This window comes from Silurus meridionalis, chromosome 20 (assembly GCF_014805685.1).
Source record: "Silurus meridionalis isolate SWU-2019-XX chromosome 20, ASM1480568v1, whole genome shotgun sequence".
Taxonomy (NCBI): domain Eukaryota; kingdom Metazoa; phylum Chordata; class Actinopteri; order Siluriformes; family Siluridae; genus Silurus; species Silurus meridionalis.
The window spans coordinates 8,773,675-8,797,257 of record NC_060903.1 but is presented as its reverse complement, the minus strand read 5'-3'; the positions used below and the strand labels follow the sequence as shown (position 1 = coordinate 8,797,257).

General features: G+C 38.3%; 1 long non-coding RNA gene across 1 annotated transcript; it reads left to right on the top strand.

Moving 5' to 3' along the window:
• The first annotated feature begins 14,924 nt into the window (after positions 1–14,924).
• Positions 14,925–16,767, top strand: LOC124403209. The gene is made up of 2 exons (XR_006928858.1): positions 14,925–15,470; positions 16,072–16,767. It is a non-coding gene; the product is annotated as an uncharacterized LOC124403209 (long non-coding RNA).
• The last annotated feature ends 6,816 nt before the right edge of the window (positions 16,768–23,583 follow it).

Here is a 23,583-nt window from a genome sequence, read left to right as displayed (position 1 = left end):
CTGGGTTGATTCTGAGGCTGCACCCACCGAGCAGCAGTGTGGGAGGAACCGTTGACATGCTGCTGTCTGCTTCTTGGCCTCCTGGAACCTCTCAACGACAATATTAACAGAGTCGCTGAATTGGACAGTCAGCACCAAAGGGACGTCAAGAAGCATGGCCCTATCCCTGTCAGAAAGATTCAACCATGTGAGCCTTAACTGTCTTTCAGTCAACACGAGGGTGGCCATAGACTGGCCAATGGTCACAGCGGTCTCTTTAGTCTTTTCTTTACCACTCACGTCTAGCTTTCACATCAGGTCAGCCTGATGTGCCTGCAACACTGCCATGGTTTGCAGGCTCGCAGCAGCTTGACCTACTGAGGGATAAGCCTTACCTACCAGCGCTGAAGTATTTTAAAGGGGCTTGGTGGGTAGCGTCTGAGTTTTCCGGGGTGATTAAACACCCAGGGAGAGATAGCTGGCCAGCGTCTCTTCAATTCGGGGCACCGACCCGTAACCGCATTCTTTCAGTCTAACAATGTTGGAGTACACCAAGGTCTTAGGACTGAAGAAGTGGTCAAAAAAAGGCTTAGCCCAGGACCTGGACACCTCAGTGTGCAGGTCTAGTAAGAAAGGCAAACCCCGACACAGAGACTGTGACACAGATTCAGTAAACCCTCGTCAAGCCTTTTGGACGGGCAAGCTTTCTGCTTGGCGACCGGCCAATCTATCAGGTCACAATCTTCAAAATCTCCTCAAACCCCAACTCGCAGAGCGTGCACCCCCCTCCTCGGAGAAAGAGTGGTGGAGCTGATTGCTCTCGTCGCAAGAGGTAGGCGTGCCCCCCCGTGTTTCTGTATAATAATGACAGTTTCTATAACCAGGGAATCATAATGATGGATTAATTCAGATAGGACACTACTAAAGGCTTAGATGTGAAATGCACGGGCCACCACTGTCAGAAGAAATTTTAACTCTACTGTATTTACATTCATTTAAATCACTTTTTCATTATATTAAATATGATAAATAATTAGAAATGCCTATAACTATTTTTTTTATTATTGCAACACAGGAAATAAAAGATGCTCACAATTTTAAGTCATTATTCTGTAGGAATTTCTATAAACCAGTGAAAGATAGTGCCATGAAAATCAGTCTGCCATTTTGCTTTGTGTATTTTTTTATAAAACAGAAAGAGCTAAACTAGTGTGAAGACAACTCAGCAGCTTTAGAGGAGGAGGGAAACTGTGGTTATTTCTGAAGTGTTACTTTTAGAATAGAAAAAAATACATATGATTTATTTGGCCATGCTTGAAATCAAGGACTTGTGGCATTTATTTTGGGTTTATAGACCACTGAGGAGTTCAAATAAACTGCCTCAGGCTTGCCGTTGTCAAGAACCCTTACATTTACATATAAATTGGGAAAGTGGAAGAAGAAGTCAGTGAGACAGACAAAGCAAGGTGTTTAGTAGTGTGAGAAGGCACTGGTGGCGAGGGTGATGAATGCATACTCTTATGTTTCAGAGCTTTCACACCAGCCTTTGTTCCTCTAAGAAACAGCAATGTGTCTCTGTGTGCTGCCGAAGAGAGTGTAGATAAATCTCTTTCAGATGAACGCAGTGCTGTTCTCAGTCAAGTGTGGAGCGCTCCACTGATAAGTACATGTAAACACATGCCGTTTCTGCAGGACCATGGCATGCTTTCATTTACATAAACTGTTGTTAGCTTGTCAACTCTGTGTTATTGTTGTTTTTTTGTATTTGTTGATTTGTATTTAGCTATTTGAACAGTTGGTTATGCGCAGAACCATGAAATTGGTTATATTCATTGACAGTAAAGAACCTTTTGGCCTTTACTTATTACAGAAGCTTACAGTACATAATGATACTTTAAATACATTCTATGCAACTGATCATGTGCATGTATGTTTTTTATAGCGTACTAAAAGGCTGAACAGCAATATGCATCCACTAGCAAATTTTGCATTATTTTGTTATATATAAAATAATATAAACACAGCCTACTTAGAGGTAAACTGAAACATTGGCACACTGCTGTTCTTATTCTGTATTCTGTTCCATAGTGTTCATTTGTCACTGTGTTTTATATTCTTGAAACTCTAATGACTTCTGTATATTATTATGCAATAGAATGACTAATTCCCTAACATCTGCTTGCTACAAAGTGCCATGTGATTATTCAGGATTTAACCTGGGGTTATGGAAAAGAAAAATATGTAGATAGTTAATGTAGATCTAAAAATGATAAAGCAGAAGTCCATAATATGGTCGCATTAGGAATAAATTGTTTTGCCTTGCAGTGAAAGGTCACGACAAATGCTTCACAAGTGACTGGCTTCTTTGCTCATTAGCTTTCAGTTCAACAACCAACAAACCATCATTGAGCTCCAGATGGGCTGACAAACAGGAAACCAGCTTTTGGGAAAGAACTTTTTAATATGTCAGACTCATGATGGGAAATTATACATTATGTCAGGAGCACAACTCTAGTTTGCAGTCACTTGATGAATTAGCATAATAAATTATGAAATGTGTTTCTGAAAAGGGACATGATGTTATCAGCCTTTTGCATGAAAATACCAAATGGTATTAAATGTGCGACAGTGGTGTAAATGTAAAAAAAAACGGTGTTAATATTTGACACTTTACTATTTACAATTCATAATGTATTTACACATAAAGGATAAAGAACTTGACATTTCAGCTGAAGTGCATGCTTAGCTATGCGAATATTTAAATCTGCCATATTGACCACATCAACAGCTTTATGCAAAAGGTCAGATTTCCTCATGGCTAATCTTTCCTCTTGAAAAATGTGTTCAGATGACACTCAGGTGATCATATAAAATGGATCATAAAACAGATCGTAAAATGGATCATAAGGTTTTAAACAAACCTGTTGAGCAAAAAGGGAATGTGCCAGATACTAAGAATCTCTGACATTTTTGTGAATATTTCAACCGATGTCTGACAGTAATATGATTTGTAATGAAAGTGGTGTATTAAAATAGAAAAGAATGCAAAAAGACAAATGAGAAGCATTTTTCATTAGGTCTTTTGGACATTTGCAGCAGTTTTTATCTAATAAAATAGTTGTCACTTTTTTGTAAATAATGTAGATCTACATTGAAGTACAAACCTGCTTAGCAGTCAAACGTTACTGGGCCCTCAGATGGATCCTATAGTAGTATAACTTTTTTTTTTAGCTTATATTATCAAAATATTTCTGTATTGTGACTTGCTAGTTTGTGATTAAAAAAAAAAACCTTTTATTTTAAGAAAACTGATATTTTTCTTTATTCGTTTACACCCTCAGACCTGCATTTTTTATCTTGTATTTTTAAGAGCTGCTTGCTGTAGTGATCTAAAAATGGCGACATTTTTAAACAAATTACTTTCTTTTCTAGAATCATTCATTAAATTGTTTTAGACAATAACCATGAGTAAGAGACCTGATTTCTTAGATGTAGGTAGGACCTTTTGGAATAAAATGTCAGCAGGTCTGTTATGCTTTAGGTTTGCAGTCACACACGCACATGCACACAAACACACAACCAGAATAAAATGTACAGTGCCAAGACATACAAAAAGCTGATCGCTAATTGCCATTCATAACTAATCTTAACTAGTTGAATTAATTTGCATACATAACATTAGTTTTTGAACCTCAAAACATACACACCTTTCACATATCTTGTAAATCAAGATAATTTGAATGCATAAGGGTCATTCCATTCCACTAACTTGATATTTAGTTAGTTCACTCCACTTCAATTCAATTCATTTTTATTTGTACAGCGCTTTTAACAATGAACATTGTCTCAAAGCAGCTTTACACAGATAATGTGTTGATAAAAAATGAATATGTTCTTTCTAAGTGTAAGTTTGTCCGTGATGAGAAAGCCGGTGGTGACTGTGGCAAGGAAAAACTTTCAGGGAAGAAACCTTGAGAGAAACCAGACTCAAGAGGGAACCCATCCTCATTTGGGTTGCTCCGAATGTCCATTTATTGCAGATATACGATGTTGCAGGGTACAGTGATGGGGATCAGAAGCAAACTGTAGCAGACTGTTGACATTAACTACAGTCCAAATCCATCCTCATAGCTCCCGTTCTTACTCCGGAATTTCATGGAACCACCCAAGGCGTTTATGAGAAACCGTCCCCTGCTGCACAGATTGGCCTCCAAATGAAAAAAACACTATCCAGAGGCAGGTCTGGACGAAGTGGGAAGATCCACGGAGGGAAGAGGGGCAGGAACAGTGGAACAGCTGACCGAGAGCGAGAGAGAGAGAGAGAGAAAGAAGAGGGGTGACAGGAAGAGAAGGATATGGATTATTATGAGTCCTTATTGTTGTATGAAAGTTAATGTTACTCTGCAGTTTGGACTCCGGCAAGACTCCCTATGGCAGCATAGCTAAAAGGGAGAACCAGAAGGTAACACCAAAATGAGGGATCTCTGGGATAAGAGACAACCCACCACACCACCGTCAACAAACCTGAGTAAGAGTGAGGGGACGACAGCATACAAATATCCCAGTTCACCAAACACTCTCTATCCATGATCCCTCCAGATCTGCTCCTTTACCTAAGAAAAATCTACTGATAAAAGACTTGAATAAATAAATACGTTTTCAACCTCGACTTGAACACTAAGACGGTGTCTGAGTCCCGAACACTGATTGGAAGGCTGTTCCATAACTGTGGGGCTTTATAAGAGAAATATCTGCCCCCTGCTGTAGTCTGCATTATTTGAGGTACCAACAAATAGCCTGCACCTTTTGATCTAAGTAGGCGTGGAGAATCATACTGGTACAGAAGTTCACTCAGATACTGCGGCGCGAGACCGTTAAGTGCTTTACACGTCAGTAGTAGTATTTTATAATCAATGCGAGATTTGATTGGGAGCCAGTGTAGACTAATTAAAACAGGGGTGATGTGGTCATATTTTCTAGATCTAGTGAGGACTCTTGCTGCTGCATTCTGAACCAACTAAAGCTTATTTATGCACTTACTCGAACACCCAGACAGTAGAGCATTACAGTAGTCTAATCTAGATGTAACAAAAGCATGAACTAGTTTTTCTGCATCCTGTAACAACATCATATTTCTAATTTTAGCAATATTTCTAAGGTGAAAGAAGGCGATCCTGGTGATATTATTCACGTGAGCCTCAAAAGAAAGACTAGGGTCAATAATAACACCAAGGTCTTTGACTGCTGTACATGCTGAAACAGAAACACCATCCAGAGATACAACATAATCGGAAAGTTTGCTTCGAGCTGCATGTGGTCCTAGTAAAAGTACTTCCGTCTTATCTAAGTTAAGCAGAAGAAAGTTATCAAGCATCCACTGACTAATGTCCTTTACACACTTCTCAACATTGTTAAGCTGATCTCTCCAATCTGGCTTTGCTGAAATATTCAGCTGTGTATCATCAGCATAGCAATGGAAGCAAATACCATGTTTATGTATAATTTCACCCAAAGGCAGCATATATAAAGAGAAAAGCAGTGGGCCTAAGACAGATCCTTGCGGAACACCAAACTTTAACTCAGAGAGTGTGGCAAACTCACCATTTACATCAACATACTGATAGGGATCAGTCAAATAAGGCCTAAGCCAGGAGAGAGCTGTTCCCTTTATTCCAACAATGTTCTCAAGTCTAGCAAGCAGTATAGTGTGATCAATGGTGTCAAAAGCTGCACTAAGGTCGAGCAAAACAAGTAAAGAGACAAAACCCTGATCAGAGGCCAATAACAGGTCATTTACCACCTTAACTAGCGCCGTCTCTGTGCTATGATGAGGCCTAAATCCTGACTGATACATTTGAAAAATGTTATTCCTAAGTAGATGTGAGCATAACTGATGTGCTACAACCTTTTCTAAAATTTTGCATATAAAGGGGAGGTTTGATATTGGCCTGTAGTTGGACAGCTGACATGGGTCAAGGTCTGGTTTCTTAATTACGGGGTTGATAACTGCCAGTTTAAAGGATTTAGGTACATAACCAGTGCTAATGAAAGAGTTTATGCAGAATGGAAGAGAATGCAGTGTTGATGACTTGGATGAACTAAATGAAATTGAATAATTCTCTTGAATAGGAGTAAAACTTTGTAATTTATGGTCTGTTATAATTACACTGCTGTCTACAGGGTTATTTGTAAAATAGATTGGATTTATAATAATTGTCTGGATTTCTTGCCTAATGTTTTCAACTTTATTATTAAAAAAGTTGAAATAATGAAATAATTACTACCTATTGATGGTGTGCATGTTGGTGCAGTGGTGCTGAATAAAAATCTAGGATTATGCTTGTTATTTTCTATGAGGGTGGAGAAATATGCTGATAAGAGATTTTCTATAATTTAGGAGGCTCTCCTTCCATGCTATTTGAAATATTGTTAATTTAGTTTGACGCTATTTACGTTCTAATTTCCAAGTGGTCTGTTTTAAGGTGCGGGATTGACCATTATACAACTTGTCTGTGCTCACTTCATAAAATTCCTATGCTACGAATAATCTGAAACATTCAGGCTGTTATTGTGCCCACTACAAGCTAATGCAGTGTCTTTTTTGGAATGAAGCAAGGGGACTGGGTACAAGTGCATATTTATCTAGTTAATATACATACAAAGAAACAAAGGCAAATAAAGAACACATAAATAAAATGAATAGATGAAACATATTCAAGAAATCCATAACCACAACATACAGAAAAACAACATGAACTGACAACAATCATGGAAGGACAAAAATATAGATTTGCCCACAAGCTGTTAAGATAAATATTAACTATGACCAAATCACAGCTGTGCTCATATTCAGTATATCACTCTTGTTTGTGTGATGCTGCTTAAGTAGCATTATCAAAGCCAGTCATTGTTAGTGACATTAATATTCGACAGCAAGCTAAAGAAATCCATGTGGTAATAATTTATCCACAATATATCTAGCAGAGATGCCAGAACTGTCAAAAGTATTTATCATTACACCTACAGCTTCACTCTCTTCCTCTTTCTTTCTCTTTGACTATTGTAAACTCCACTCCACTGTAATAGCTGCCTTAAAAAGCAACATGCCTGCACTATGTACACTTAGGAATGGCTTTAGGTGTAATAGAAATAGTTGTCAGTGTAAAAAAATCTTGAGCTTTCTTGCCAGATGTATGCTCATGCACCATACATATACAAGCGATCAAATATCAATGGTTGTTTATCTATTTAATATATGGAGTAATGCATGCATGCATTTACTTTTTTTTTTTGCACAAGCTCTGTAGTAGCTTATAGCTTTATAATAACTTTGATTCCTTTGGGAAAAATTAAGAGCGGTAAAAACAACCAACAAAAAATAATAATATGCGGAATGGTTTCCTTTAGTAATTAACTAAAACAAAACAAAAATTGTATGATCGGCAAAGAAAAAATTATTAATTACTATGAGGCTTTAATTCATGTTTTATTGTGACCTTGGTGTAATTTAATTGTGATCATGACACAACAAAAGTTGTGTGCATGTTGCCATCATTGCCATCACATCATAAATGTCATAATTTCCTGCTGTAGAGACGGATTTTATCACTATGTTAAAGCTCCTGTATAAATGGTTTGTGACTGGACAGAAATTTAGTGAGGAGCAGCTAAATCTGCATCCATCAGGTATGGAATACGCTATTGTCCATTCAACCCATATCCCATTAACAGTGAAAATAAGAGCACAAAAGAGCAAGAAAAAAATGCATGGCCTTTGTGGTGGCCGTTCTGCATTAAAAAAAAAAAAAAAAAAAACATCAGGATTCTACATCTTAAAGACTTTTAGAAGTTTTTCAGGAATGTTTTGCTGCTCAAGTCAAGTCAAGTCAAGTCAAGTGGCTTTTATTGTCATTTTTACTATACACAGTGGTACACAGTAAAAAACGAAACAACGTTCCTCCGGAACCCTGGTGCTACACAAAACAACAAAACAACATAAAGTGCATCGAGTGCAGCCTGGTGCAAACAGTGCAAACAAAAGAACAGTACAGACAGACAGAGTGCAGACAGACAAGACAAGACAAAAGACAAAAACCAAGTATAGCGCCGACTAGTAAACCTACTGTATACTTACATATACAGTACTGTGTGAGGTGAATGTAAAAACTATACCCAGGAGAAAATACAAACAGAAAGAGCAATGTAGTGCAAAAACAGCAGCAAGGAGGTGCAAAGACAGCATGTAAACATTATACTGTAGTATAAAAGGTGCAAAAACAGCATGTAAACATTGTACTGAATATAAACATTGTACTGAATATAGTATAAATAATAATAAATATATAAATGGTGATGGAGTGGATCGAGATGAGTGATGAATGTGTTTAGTCCAGGTTGTACAGTTCAGTTCAGTAACAGTAACACACAGTGAGTGTGTGTGTGTGTGTGTGTGTAAGTGAGTGTGTGTGTGTGTGTGAGTTCTGTTCAGTTCTGTGTGTTGAGAAGCCTGATGGCTTGTGGAAGAAACTGTTACACAGTCTTGTTGTGACGGCCCGAATGCTTCGGAACCGTTTTCCTGATGGTAGGAGGGTGAAGTATGCGTGTGACGGGTGTGTGTGATCGTCCACAATGCTGTGTGCTTTGCGGATGCAGCGTGTGGTGTAAATGTCCATGATAGAGGGGAGAGAGACTCGATGATCTTCTCAGCTGTCCTCACTATCCTCTGTAGGGTCTTGCGATCCGAGACGGTGCAATTCCCAAACCAGGCAGTGATGCAGCTGCTCAGAATGCTCTCAATGGTCCCTCTGTAGAACATGGACAGGATGGGGGGAGGGAGGTGGGCTTTCCTCAGCCTTCTCAGAAAGTATAGACGCTGCTGGGCTTTCTTGGTGATGGAGCTGGTGTTAAGTGACCAGGTGAGGTTGTCCGCCAGATGAACACCAAGGAATTTGGTGCTCTTGACGATCTCCACAGAGGATCCATCGATAATCAGTGGAGATTGGTCGCTCTGAGCTCTCCTGAAGTCCACAACCATCTCTTTCGTTTTGTCCACGTTCAGAGACAGGTTGTTTGCTCCACACCAGGCAGTTAACCGTTTCACCTCTTCTCTATATGCTGACTCATCGTTCCTGCTGATTAGACCCACCACGGTCGTGTCATCAGCGAACTTGATGATATGATTTGAGCTGTGCGTTGGTGCACAGTCGTGAGTCAGCAGAGTGAACAGCAGTGGACTGAGCACACAGCCTGAGGGGCTCCAGTGCTCAGTGTGGTGGTGCTGGAGATGCTGTTCCCGATCCGGACTGCCTGAGGTCTCCCAGTCAGGAAATCCAGGATCCAGTTGCAGAGAGAGGTGTTCAGGCCCAGAAGGTTCAGCTTCTCGATCAGGTGCTGAGGAATGATTGTGTTGAATGCTGAGCTGAAATCAATGAACAGCATTCGTACATATGAGTCCTTGTTATCCAGGTGGGTGAGGGCCAGATGAAGGGTTGTGGAGATGGCATCGTCCGTGGAACGGTTTGGACGATCGCAAACTGCATTGGGTCCAGGGAGGGTGGAAGCTGTGTCTTGATGTGCCTCATGACAAGCCTCTCGAAGCACTTCATCACGATGGGAGTGAGCGCGACGGGACGATAGTCATTGAGGCAGGAGACAGTCGATTTCTTTGGCACAGGAACGATGGTCGTTGTCTTGAGGCACGTGGGAACAACGTTACTGCTCAGGGAGATGTTGAAGATGTCAGTGAAGACATCTGCTAGTTGTTCTGCACATTCCCTGAGCACTCTGCCAGGAATGTTGTCAGGTCCAGCAGACTTCCGTGGGTTAACTCTGCATAGAGTTTTCCTCACTTCAGCTGTGGTTAGACAGAGCACCTGGTCAGTGGGAGGAGGGATGGTCTTCCTCGCCACCACGTTGTTCTGTACCTCAAACCGGGCGTAGAAGTCGTTCAGCGCATCTGGGAGGGAGGCGTCACGGTCACAAGCAGGTGATGTGGTCTTGTAATTCGTGATCACCTGGATGCCCTGCCACATGCGCCGAGTGTCTCCACTGTCCTGGAAGTGGTCGTGGATTTTCTTCGCGTGTGCGCGCTTTGCCTCTCTGATAGCACGAGACAGTTTGGCCCTTGCTGTTTTTAAGGCCGCCTTGTCCCCTGTTCTGAAGGCAGAGTCTCTTTGTTTCAACAGCGCACGCACATTTGCAGTCATCCACGGCTTCTGGTTGGAGCGTGTAGTGATGGACTTGGAGATGGTCACATCGTCAACGCACTTGCTGATGTAGCAGGTCACTGATGATGTGTACTCTTCCAAGTTGATGGAATCGCCGTAGGTTGCAGCCTCTCTAAACATGTCCCAGTCAGTGCACTCAAAACAGTCCTGAAGAGCAGAAGTAGCTCCTTCTGGCCAGGTTTTCACCTGTTTCAGAACCGGTTTAGGCGTCTGATGAGCGGTCTGTATGCTGGAATCAACATAACAGAGCAGTGGTCTGAGTATCCGAGATGGGGGCGGGGCTCCGCACGATACGCGCCGGGGATGTTTGTGTAAACAAGATCCAGCGTGTTCGCTCCTCTCGTTGCAAAGTCCACATGCTGATGGAGTTTAGGAAGCACAGTCTTGAGATTCGCATGGTTGAAATCTCCGGCGATAATAAACAATCCGTCGGGGTGAGCATTCTGCAGGTCGCTAATAGCGCCGTAGAGTTCACTCAGTGCCTCTTAGCATTAGCACTGGGAGGAATGTACACTCCGACGATGTAAACTGTGGTGAATTCCGTGGTAAATAAAAGGTCTGCATCTAACAGTCACAAACTCCACTAGCGATGAGCAGTAACATGAAACAAGCACAGAGTTCTTACACCATTCCGTGTTGATATAAACACACACGCCACCACCGCGAGTCTTACCGCACAGAGCTGTGTTTCTGTCGGCTCGAAACACGGTTAGCGCGTCTAGCTGGATACAAGTGCATATTTATCTAGTTAATATACATACAAAGAAACAAAGGCAAATAAAGAACACATAAATAAAATGAATAGATGAAACATATTCAAGAAATCCATAACCACAACATACAGAAAAACAACATGAACTGACAACAATCATGGAAGGACAAAAATATAGATTTGCCCACAAGCTGTTAAGATAAATATTAACTATGACCAAATCACAGCTGTGCTCATATTCAGTATATCACTCTTGTTTGTGTGATGCTGCTTAAGTAGCATTATCAAAGCCAGTCATTGTTAGTGACATTAATATTCGACAGCAAGCTAAAGAAATCCATGTGGTAATAATTTATCCACAATATATCTAGCAGAGATGCCAGAACTGTCAAAAGTATTTATCATTACACCTACAGCTTCACTCTCTTCCTCTTTCTTTCTCTTTGACTATTGTAAACTCCACTCCACTGTAATAGCTGCCTTAAAAAGCAACATGCCTGCACTATGTACACTTAGGAATGGCTTTAGGTGTAATAGAAATAGTTGTCAGTGTAAAAAAATCTTGAGCTTTCTTGCCAGATGTATGCTCATGCACCATACATATACAAGCGATCAAATATCAATGGTTGTTTATCTATTTAATATATGGAGTAATGCATGCATGCATTTACTTTTTTTTTGCACAAGCTCTGTAGTAGCTTATAGCTTTATAATAACTTTGATTCCTTTGGGAAAAATTAAGAGCGGTAAAAACAACCAACAAAAAATAATAATATGCGGAATGGTTTCCTTTAGTAATTAACTAAAACAAAACAAAATTGTATGATCGGCAAAGAAAAAATTATTAATTACTATGAGGCTTTAATTCATGTTTTATTGTGACCTTGGTGTAATTTAATTGTGATCATGACACAACAAAAGTTGTGTGCATGTTGCCATCATTGCCATCACATCATAAATGTCATAATTTCCTGCTGTAGAGACGGATTTTATCACTATGTTAAAGCTCCTGTATAAATGGTTTGTGACTGGACAGAAATTTAGTGAGGAGCAGCTAAATCTGCATCCATCAGGTATGGAATACGCTATTGTCCATTCAACCCATATCCCATTAACAGTGAAAATAAGAGCACAAAAGAGCAAGAAAAAAATGCATGGCCTTTGTGGTGGTCGTTCTGCATTAAAAAAAAAAAAAAAAAAAAAAAAAAAACATCAGGATTCTACATCTTAAAGACTTTTAGAAGTTTTTCAGGAATGTTTTGCTGCTTGGTATCTTACAATCCCCTTACACATGTATTTTCTAATAGAATTCTGCTATATTCTGTGCTACTTTTTTCTTTTGTTTTTATCTATGTTGAACTCTTTTCCATCCTATTAACCACCATTACCTGAGCCTCATCTACCTGGTCTACTTAAGGACCTCGGCTCTGGTCTCAAATTGTCTGTTATTGCATGTTGTGCTAGGAGAGCTATACGTACTCCGAACCACGTGTGGACCTCGCCTCTTCCCGCCGCTTCGGGAGCGTTCCCTTTGTTCTACGACTACGTTATCAGACTTTGTGGACCTCGCCCCTCCAGGGCATACCATGGATACACCTGCTGCTGCCTGCTTTTCTCTTCTCTCACTCCATTCTATTTCTTCTCATTAAAACTCGTTCGAATCGCTACGGCTTCCGCCTCCGTTTCTCCTCGCCTGACACTAGGTTTGGCTGGTAGTTTTTAATAACAAAAACCTCTAACATAAGTGATTTACTATAAATGTGTAAATGTGTGCCAACTTTATTCTTTCATACTAGAACTTAAACATGAACTGCTGACAGTTTTTTTTTTTTACAATTAAGTAAAACGGAGACCAAGAACCCATTGAAAGGGTCTATGATTAAAAAATATACTCTACTCAAGTGCTTCTGTTCTGCTGTGAATGATTCAGTGATGCGAAAAATTACTTGTTGACACTTGTGTGAGAAATGCAGTGCAGCTGATACAAATCATCCAATATCTAAACTCGTTGTTTTCTTTGTTTCTTTTAATGTGAGTTCTGTCTTGCTTTTACACATAGTAGTGGAACTTGTAGGGTAAGAGAAAGTCGGATTTTGGAGGTTGGAGATGAAAAGGGATGCCCTGGTTGGCACTTGTTTAATGTAAAGACATGCTAACTGTAGAACAGCAATAGTGCAAATTAGTTTATTGTATTAGTGATTTATTTGTATTAGCAAATTAGTGATCAATAGAGAATCTATATACATAGACTGTACTCATGCACTGTAAAACACAGCTGAAGCTTTTGGCCAATCTGTGCAGGACATAAAATGCTACTAATATGAGAAGGCTTTCTACCAAATCTCTGTCCAGACAATTCAAGTTTTCTACATAAACACTGGCAAAGTATTAATTAACAAAGCTTAAAGACATTGTAGACAATTGTGTGCTTTCAACTTTGTGACAAACACAAGGGTGTGATACTTTCCTGCATAGTGCACAGATGGTTTTCTGGGCAGCTTATTCAAAGACATATTGTGGACACACACAGTAGTGTATGCGTATGTGTTGAAGTGCATTCACACGGATACATGTGTGTTTAAGAAAAGGGTATATTTAATGTCTAATATGGATTTCAGAATTGGAAAGGTTGGAGACTTATTTAGGGAAAAAAGAAATACTGAATCAACATGGCTACCAATTCATATTTCAGTGCCATGCAATTCCGTCTGGACTCTGGCTAATTGGAATCAAGTTCATCATACAAAAAGACAATGCCCTGAAGCATATGTCCAAGCTCTGTTAATGTTAATTAGAGAACAAACAGTAAACACGTGTTGTCTATCATGAAATGGCCTGCCAGTTACCACACCTAAATCCTATTGAATTGCTGTAGAATGAACCTAATCGCAAATCCAGAAAAATATGTCCAACTAGCGTTGAACAGCTTTGCTAGGAGGCATATCAAAGAATTTGAGCTAAATGTTTGAAGAAACTAACTGTCTGCATGCCAAGTGTGTGTAAAGCTAATTTTTTAATGGTAAGGGAGGATTTTGAAATCAAATAAAATGTGTGTATAACTATGGAGTATATTTAATTTCTCATGTCTCAAATTAATTTTTTAAATGTATTGCTTTATTATTTAAAAACAGTTAGAATGTAAGTTCTTGACTGACAAAGTATGATATTTTCGGCTGTGCTTACAGGTAAAATACTGATTAAATATTAGGACACACAGGTGAAGGTGACAGAAAACACTCATTAAGGATGAAGGATAAATGTAGCTGGAAATGGATAGTTTAATTACCCTGCATGTTAGCTCATGGATAATATAATAAATAATATGTTCTCTGTATAAATAACTATATTTAAAAAATGTTAATTCAGTTTATTAAGTGCTGCTAAGTATTAAATCTATTTAGATTTATTTAAACCTAATAGTAACTAAGCAACAAATTGTGAACTATGTATGATAAATATAGTATGAACTTATTAACAACACAGTAAGCTATTGATTATTTGTCAGCAATGTGAAGTATTACCTAGAAAAATTCTAATGACTGTCCAAGCTCAGTTTTGCTGGATACATTTATCAAAGAGGAAACATTGAAAATGCACTCAAAAGATAACTACCAGTGTAGGGCAGATTTTGCTGAAGAATGTCTTTTTTCTAAAGACATTCTTTTGTTGACTTGGTTTTGTGCTGTGAATCGTTACTGCTGCTTAAAGGTGAATCTTTTTCAATTTCAGTGTTTGAAATGAAAGATCTGCAGGTTTTGTGCCAGAATAGATCTGGAAGGTATTTGGAGTCATATGAATGAAAGATTCTTTATTTAAAGAGTGCAAGTCCCAGCTGAGAAATAGCTGCCCATAGCATGGTGTTTCCACCATCATGCATCACCACTGATATATGATTATATATCTATATCTATCTATAGATAGATAGATAGATAGATAGATAGATAGATAGATAGATAGATAGATAGATAGATAGATAGATAGATAGATAGATAGATAGATACCCTGTATTTGCACCAATTATACAGCCCCATTATAAAGGATCATTCAAACAGTTTATTGTATGTTCCTCATTTGTTTTGCTACTTACACATATAGCTACTGTATATATAAGCTGTGCATGCAGCATAGTAATGGAAGTGTGGTCATTTAAAAAGGTGCTGTCCATTGCACCTTGACTTGTATAGAGTGGGGCAAAGGCACATCTCAGTGCTCAGTGCACTCAGGTGTGACAGTTTCTCTGCACGTCCTGTCCGTTGTTACTACCCTGCACAGGACAGCTGCCCTCATAAGATGTTTTATAAGGTTACCAATAGGAAAATGTTGCAGTACCTTCTCTTGATATTTTAGCAGACTTCATCACATGTTAACATAGTCACGCTAATAAGTCTGCTTTTTGTCAACAGACTATTTACAACACATACTTGTTCGCATTTACAACTACTAAACTTTATTGTCATTGCATACTACAGGTACACAGCAAGGAAATGCAGTTTAGCATCTACCAGAAGTGCAAATAGTAGCAACTGTGCAAATTGACAAGTGCAGATAAATATGTAAGTATATGTACAGCATGTAAAAAAAAATAAATAAATAAAAAAAAAAAAAAAAAATATATATATATATATATATATATATATATATATATATATATATATATATATATATATATATATATATATATATACTGTATATGTGTGTGTGTGTGTGTGTGTGTGTATAAAGTCTATAGCAGTGAAGAGATGTGTAGACACTGTTGAAAAGTACAAGTAAATACTTATAAGGCTATGACATTGAAAAAAATTTGCAAAGCTGAATAAACAAGTACACTAAATGTATGTATATGTAAATGTGAAATATTAGGCAGGATTGTATGTACAACTGTGCAAAAGTTATATACAGTGTTTATACAGTAATCTAACTGTGTTCGGAAAAAAGCTGTGGAAAAATGTATCTAGATTTTGCTATTGTATTTATACAACGTCAGTTCCAAAACAGTTGGGATGCAATTTAAAATGTAAATAAAAACAAAATGCAATGATTTGTAAATCTCTTGTAAAACAACAACAAAAAAAGTATGTATATATTACAAGTTGTTGTGGATGTAGATGAGCCATCAGGAGCAGTTTCTGTCTAATAAAACTCTTTTTTTTTAAGGTACAGGATGCAAAATGGAGAAGAGCATACACACAAACAGAGTGAAGCACAGGAGCCAATTAGCCTGAAGGGGAAAAAGGAAGTGAAAAAGAAACAGGTGGTCTTTGAGAAAAAAGTGAAAAGATATTAAAATATCAGACCAGTAGGTGGTTGTGGTGAAAGTGATTAATCCTCTTGTATACTGTTACTGAACAGAGTGCAGTAAATAAGACTCTGGATTGTTCTCCACAAAATAGATCTAGAGTTTTCCAACATACATCACATAGACACTCAAGATAAAACCCTCCTGCATGACTGTTTTTGTTGTAGTTAAGAACTTTTAACACTGAAATGTGATAAAGGGATGGTGGAAGAACAATCCAAGTATAAAAAGTACAAAATGAGAAAGGATAAAACTATTTATTTGTGCTATTGCTTTTTCTTGTTATGTTTGATTACTGGATATTGTATTGTCTGTTTCTAAAACGTTTTGCAGTGTGAAACAAAGGTCATTTGGAGGAAAACAAATAATACACAATTATTGAGTTCAGCAGCTGATTGGCTGTTAGATCTTAAGATGATCTCTGGCCTCATTAACATACAAACCAACATGGGGTGAGAGCCAGTGTGATTCAGTCTAGCACTTTGCTTGATTACTGTAAAGTGGTGAAACTGATGATGGCGAGAAAAAAATAAAATAACAAACATGGCAAGAAGTATGGTATGTTAAGATACTGTATTAATTACTTAACAGTGTTATGGATCTGATGCTCTCTGAGGAACAGAAGGATGCATCATCTGCTTTGTTTTGCAGAACTCTCCGTGCCTCTTAATCTGCCATCTGGCCTCAAACCTCAATGGTCTGCCAGTCGGCTTTGTCTTGTCCTGACGCATCTATGTTCCTAAACAAAGAAAGTCAACGATATAATGTAGCTAAAATCAAAATACGAAATACTGTGACTTATTACAGTAACACAAAAATATACAAAAACTAATTTTAATTATAAATTATGATACATTATAGATTGAACAAAATGAACATTGTACTGTAGATAACTGTTGCAGACTTGAATAGGATTAAGGTGACTGTGGAGTGCAGACATTGTTAACATGGTAAATTGTGTGAAAACAGAAATCTGAATGGAAGTAAAATGGCAGTGCATATGGATGTGAATAGTGGATGGAAGTATTTAAACTCTGAGTTGCTGTGAGATTGCTGTTAGTAGAAATGACTTGCTGTTTCATGCTTTTTTACAATGGTGAAAAAGGTACAGAGGTGAAAGAGACTTCTACTAAAGAAAACTAATTCACTGTTTAACCTGTATGTTATAAAACTGTAGAGCTAAAAAAGCCTATAACTCTCAAATGATGGTGGATTTTATGTGATTCTGCATTAATGCAGTTGTAAATAATACATAGAGAAACACATCATATCTAATTTTACAAATCACTTGTCTAATGTTTACATGGACATTTTCACTTTTGATACTCAGGAGAGAAGCAGTCAAAAGACTGAGATTTGGCGTATTTTTTAAAGAAAAGTCATATAACTGTAATGGATGCATTTTTTTTTCTGCAGAGCTCCTACACTATAGTCTAGAAATATAATATAATGATGAATAATGTCACTACATATCATTTGCAATGTAACACTGTATAAAGACATGCAGTTATAGTATAATATCACTTATCACTTACATACTTATTAATCTTTAATATGACATCATTGTTTCAAATATAACAGAATACCATCACTAAGAAACCCTACTATACCCTACTTTATGCTGGACATATTTTAACAAGGTACACAAATATTAATTATTGCAGATAAATGTGTGTAATATGTTGTATTTTAAGGGCATGCAACATCTTTTCAACAGATCATGAAACATGCAACATAAAATTAAACGTAGGAGTGTCCACTCCTTAAATTTATCGCTAACACAATTAAAATGTCATATAGATGTTATGATATTGCAACAAATTATTTAAACTTCATAGTATAAAGAAGTTCAACATTAACATGATCCTGCAGTATATCACAGTAATAGAAATCTGAAATAACCGCAAACACCTTCTAAAGTTGACAATGAGAATAAATAAATAAATAAATAAATAAATAAATAAATAAATAAATAAATAAATAAATAAATACATTAATTAATTAATTAATTAATAAACAGTAAATGAAATTCGAAGGTACAGGTGAATGAGTAATTTAAGAGGCTAATTTCTATTTCTTGATCTGTCAGATTTAAAAACTATTTAAAATGTAATATTATTAACAAGTAGAGCCTGGCACCTAAAGCTTAGCTAATGATGCATCTGCTGCTAGCAAGTCTTGTCCATCTACTTACTAATTTGTATGCCTCAAATGTCCTTAACATTTTCTGCAACCATGTTTGGATCAATCACAAACTGTAGTCCATAGAAATCCTTCATTTACCCCCTTATTGCAATAACAAGAATTTCCTGTCAGTAACTAATGGCAAAAACTGTAGATAGGCAGTAAATCTGCCTAGATTTCCTGAAAAAGAATATTGAGTAACACTCTGTATGCCTAACAGAAAGGTTGCTATTAGAGAAAAACTTCACCTTGATCTTGCTGTAAGAATTACCATGTTTGGATCAATTCCAGAATCTCAGCAGTGTATTGACTGGTTACAAGGATAATATCCTATAAATCTTTACATACACTTCTACTTTTAATATCACACTTATGAGAGACCTGGACTGAAATCCTCAAACGTGTTAGATTGTATAGTAGTTGCTGCCAAATTATGCATTAAAAATCACATTTATCACTCAGTTTAGTGTGCCTTATGAGGTGTGACTCTGGCCAGGAATTGATGGGTACTTTAAATTAATGGATGAATGATGTTGAATCACCTGGAATGATAAAAAAAAAAGCAACCAACAAATTAGCACTAAAGTCTCTAAGAACATCACAAATATCTTAATGTAAAACTATTGATGTGCTTCAAAGTTACCAATACTACCCCTATAACTGCTGCTACTACTACTACTACTATTATTACTACTACTACTACTACTACTACTACTACTATTACTACTACTACTACTAATAATAATAATAATAATAATAACAACAAAAATAACTATTATTGTTATTATTATTATTATTATTATTATTAGCAGTAGTTGTAGTAGTAGTAGTAGTAGTATATTGTTAAAACTGTATGCTTTTGCTATTATTTCAGCACCATGGATAGTGTCTAGTGACCTTGTAGCAACTTCAATCCTTTCCTCCAAGAACATCTCAAAGCCACCAAAACTTTGAAGAGGCTTGAAATATGTCCCAGTTTTTTTCTTTTGAGACAGGTTTGGTGGTGTTATAACAAGGGGCTGAAACACAGCATGCCGTTCTGTCACACCTATGAACTGTGAACCAGATGTTTTGACAGGGTTGTTTCAAAAAAGCTCTCCTTAGACACCTGTTCCACACAATGTTACAGGTGTTGCTGTACACCACTGTCTGACAAGCTGCATTAAAAAAAAAAATGAATATGGTGGAAAGTATATCTTTCCTTTTTCCCAGATGTCTCAAAGAAAGTTTTTTTTTTATTTTTTATGATGACAACCAGTGTGTGACCAACGTATCTGATTAGTATTTATTAACATTTTGCAGCTATTACACATTAAATTACTCCAATATTATGAGTATAATTGTTCACCCAGACATGATGAATGTCTGGAATATGTATAGCTAGCCATTTCTTGTAATCTTCTAAAAACATCAGATACCAGATGTTCAGGGAGTTTGTGAAACTCCAGCAGGATTAGCTATGGCAGATTAATGACAAATGATCAACATTTGCTATCACAGTATAATTCCATCCAACAAACACAGCAATATGACCTTTGATCACTTTTGAAGGTCTTGAAAATAAACTGTAAGTGGATAGCTACAGAAAGTCTATGCAGTTTCCAGCTTTTATAGCTTTCCCTGATTGTTTTCTAGCAGTAAGTGCTCCCAGTCTAGATGGCACTAAATAATATGATTTGAGTGCTGCTACTCAGCAGTGTGTTTTGTATGTTTTTAATATACACATGTCTCAGATTTATGTCATCTGATTAGTCCTCTATCCATAAGAAGCATCTCTGGGAAATGAGCATTTTTATAACGTGCTTCCAGAAGGAAATTGGATATTTAATGTACAGTCCCTGCATTTTACAACTGATGAACACATCAGATCAGACCTGCATAAAAGATCTGTGCTCATTCCTGGAATATTCAACATATCTGGTTTTAGATCCATTGCAACCCTGGCCAGAATAATACAGTTACCAATGCTTTTTATTTTACACTCTGGCTGACCACCTTATTATAAATACCTTACTTATACAAGAAAGACCCTTCCCCCACACTCATTTCTTCATGGGATGGATTCCACAATGTTTAAAACAGTCATTTTAAATTCTGGCCCATGTTCTCATGATTGCATCACATAATCTCATAAGCTTGCATCACTTCTTCTTTCTGACCCATTGTGATGCCTTAATTCTGATTGAAGTTTTCATTACTTCGAAACTATATTTTTGACATATTGAGCATTCTAAGCTATATTCTGCATTCTAAGATATTTCTGCTTTTGCTTTTTTTCTGCTTAGCATGGTTGTAAAGAGTGATTATCTGTAGCTTTTCCTATCAGCCCAGACCAGAGTGTTTTCACCTTGCAGTACTTCCACTCACCATATATTATTTGTGACATTTGATGAGACCAATAGCTATAGTTATGACCTGTATCTGCATTTTTTCATTTATTGTGTCTTCATATAGAGAATAATAAACATGCTTCTTTTTTCTGAATGCATTACAGAAACATTACTTTTAATAAACATTCAATCTAGCTTCTGCCCATTGTCTACAACTACAACATAAACAATGGATTACAGCTATATTTTATGCAATGCTTAATAATATGCAACCATTTATGATGTTGCTATATAATAATGAGCTATAATCTTGGTTCAAAATGCAGTGTGCTTTTGCTAATTAAAATTCCCTCAGGAGATTCTCTGGGGAAAAATCATTTCACTTGCAATTTTGTTAAACATTATTGTGGGAGAGCAATAGGTTCAGGGGAAGGAACACTTCTCAGGACAATGACCAGTTCAGCACAAATCAGTTTATTGGAGTGTTCACCAGACTACACAAATGCACACGTGCACACACACACACACAGCTTGCAGGCACCACCCAGCACCCTTCTCTCGCTCCTTTTATGTGCTCACTCTGCTATTTACAACAGAGAACACTCATTAGTAAAAATGTCATTCCTACTCATTTCCCACCATCCGACTCAGGCCGGGGAGTTGTCCCATCTGCCATATCTGCAATATAAAGGAAAGAGAGAAGTAAGGAGCATGTAAAAGCTGTCCACCGCAGAGTGAAGCTCGTGAAAAAGCCTGTTGGCACGACTCTGTCCAATGGACAAGATCTGGCGCTCCCTTTTTAGTGAGATCGGTCAGCGGGCTGGTGACGTCTGAATACTTACGGACAAACCTCCAATAATAGCCAGCCAGCCCCAGGAACCGTCTCACCTACGTTTTGGTCTTGGGTCTCGGGCAGGTCGCAATCGCTGCCATCTTATCAATTTGGGGACACACCTGTCCATGACCCAATTGAAAACCCAGATACCATACTTCCACCCACCCAATTGCAAACTCTCTGAGGTGTTGAAGTGACTAATTGGTGCTGTCATTTATTGCTATGGATGATTAGGTCATCCAAGTAGAAAACAGCATACCCGTTATGGGGGCAGAGAACGATAGGGTGTTGAAACTTTGCTGGAGCCCTGAACAGGCCGAACGGAAGTGTAACAAACTGGTGTAAACCAAACGCAGTGGAAAAAGCCATTTTTTCCCTGGACATTGGAGTCAAGGGGTTCTGCCAATATCCCAGTGGTCTTGGTGCCCAAAACTTCTTGACTACCTCCATGTCAAGCATAGCCTTAACCACTTTTTTTTGTGTTTGGGTAGCCGGTAACTATGCAACTATGCACCACTATGCCTGCAGGCGTCTCAATATGGTGTTCTATGAGGTTTGTTCGACCAGGTAGGGGGGAAAACACTTTCACAAGCTCTTGTTGCAACCTCTCTACCTGAGCTCTTTGCAGAGAGGTGGTCTCCACAGGGGACTGAGGTAAATTCTGATGCAGATTTTGGTCCCACCTCTGGTCCCAGCTCCTCCCTCTTGGGAACCACCATCGCTAGAGACATGGGCACCTTCTCTCTCCATGGTTTCAGGAGGTTGAGGTGGTACACCTATAGTACATTGCCTCTATCTGTGTGCCGCACCTCATGGTCAACATCTCCCAACAGCTGTGTAACCTCAAAAGGTCCTTGCCACTTTGCGATTAGTTTAGAGTTCGACATGGGTAGCAGAATGAAAATTGTTGCAGCTGGCCCCCCCTATTATACAGACCATACTTATCCCAGTTCTGTGCATTTGCATAGGGTTCATGACATGAAGGCCATGCCCTGATCAGTCAGGATCTCCTTTGGGATCCGAATTTGGGAGATAACACGGAAGAGTGCCTCCGAAACACTGCGTGCGGAAATTCTGCGGCTTGGCACTGCTTCGGGATATCACATTGCATAGTCTACTAAAACTAATGCAAAGCGATTACGTGCTGTCCTCTCTACAGGTCCGACAAGGTCCATGCCAATTCTTTCAAAGGGGACCCTGAATAAGGGTAGGGGACGCAAAGGCGCTTTTGGGATGGCCAGGCCCTGGGTATGCAGCCAAGTGGTCTTCTACCATCTGGATCACCTTATCCACTGCTGCTGGACGCTGGCATTGGACCTATTTCGTCATCTGCGGTGGAAGTCGTGCAACGAATTGCTACAGCTCTACGAGGTTAACAACCTCTTCAGTACTCCGGTCCTTGTCTAGTAGCCACCTCCAACATGCGTTGTTGAGCTGCTGGGCGAATGTAAACACTTCTCAGGACAATGACCAGTTCCGTACAAATCAGTTAATTGTAGGGTTCACCAGACTACACACACGCACACGTGCACACAAACACAGCTCGCAGGCACCACCCAGCTCCCTTCTCTCACTTCTTTTATGTGCACCCTCCGCTCACTGTTACAGAGAACACTTATTAGTAAAAACTCCCTCAGGTGTGTCATTCTTACACATTTCTGCACATGGCCTCACCCTCTATTCACAAACCGGCACGCCCCCGCTGCCACAATTATTTTTTATCATTTACATTAATTCACTTATTTTTCAAGACAGACTACTGCCTTTAAAATCTAAATGCAATCAAATACCTTAAAAGAGAAGTAGGGCAGCAAATGTCAGTCATGAATGGCACCTGTCATATTACACATTGAGTATGACACATTTATTGAGGTTTTATTGTGAATTTGGCAGGTATACACAAAGATTCACAGACATTATATGATGGGGTATTTATGGAGGTAGAATTTTCCTTCTGCTTAATTGGTCCATTTGAGGATAAAAAAGCAGCAGGGACAAGTAGTCAATGTCACAGTTTATTT